Source organism: Belonocnema kinseyi, chromosome 3 (genome assembly GCF_010883055.1).
Source record: "Belonocnema kinseyi isolate 2016_QV_RU_SX_M_011 chromosome 3, B_treatae_v1, whole genome shotgun sequence".
NCBI lineage: Eukaryota > Metazoa > Arthropoda > Insecta > Hymenoptera > Cynipidae > Belonocnema > Belonocnema kinseyi.
This window is the reverse complement of record NC_046659.1, coordinates 54193463-54194480: the sequence shown is the minus strand read 5'-3', so window position 1 is coordinate 54194480 and position 1018 is coordinate 54193463. Positions and strand designations below refer to the sequence as shown.

The 1018-nt window shown below is 34.2% G+C and overlaps 1 protein-coding gene across 1 annotated transcript in view; it reads left to right on the top strand.

Moving 5' to 3' along the window:
- Positions 1-1018, top strand: part of LOC117169832 (cadherin-related tumor suppressor) — a 205827-nt gene that overhangs the window by 180020 nt on the left and 24789 nt on the right. The gene's annotated exons all lie outside the window — the stretch shown is intronic.

The following is a 1018-nucleotide window of genomic DNA, read 5'->3' as shown; positions in this document are numbered from 1 at the left end:
TATGATTAATAAATCAGAGTTCACGATCGAATTGAAACGCAACCAAAAACGGCTATAGTTTCGCTTTACTCTTTTATAGAGATGCAATCAAAACTCATTATTTTTTCTCAGGCTCAAGTTTGAAGCATATTTCTTTCTTATTTTATTAAACACTAATTTTCATACACATATTATTATAAATAATAACTGATATCTGTGGAGTATAAGTTTATGTTGTAATTAAGTTCATAATTTTCATTTTGAGGTTAGGTTTCACTGATTTACTTACTTTCACTCGACACATCACGAGCATATGGTAAGCCGGCCATCGTACGGTGCTTCCGGACCAGTAATGTGCTCTTCTTACACTTTGGCATAACTTTATTAAACCTAATTATTATTGGCTGTACATTAAAACTTTACACCGAAATGCAGCTGTCAAAACAACTCTGACACAAAATTTAGTGTTAATAGCGCCATCGTCTATTTCTCTTGACATGTACTAGGTAGCGTTGGAAAACGGGCGACCCGGTCTGGCACGACTCTGGGCCAAGAAATTAGCCCTATCCGGGCCAGATCATGCCAGCCCGATCGGGGCCAGATGGGTAATAGGGCAAATATATGGCGATTTCTGCGAGGGGACGTTTCAATTTTGAATGCAATTAATTACTAGTCATTGGTTATGTAGATATTTAAAAAGGCTTTAATTCTGATATTTTACAATTTCGAATCACTTATATTTGAACCAAAAATGTTGAATTTTCCAATCCGATAAATGTTCTAATTTTCACTCTTCCTTTTTAAATGTGTTCCTTCCAATTTGAAATAATCTTATATATCATTTTTAAAGATTCAATAGAAAATTACTGAATTTGATGCGTTACTATAACTTATAAAGTAACACACTGAAATTATTAATTTTTAAGCGTCTTCAATTGAAAACTATCATACAGTCTGTCAAGTTAAAGCGTGGGTGGCTTTACTCGCAGTCGGTAAGGTGTATCGACATGATTTTGGTGTCAAAATATTAAGAAGAGCT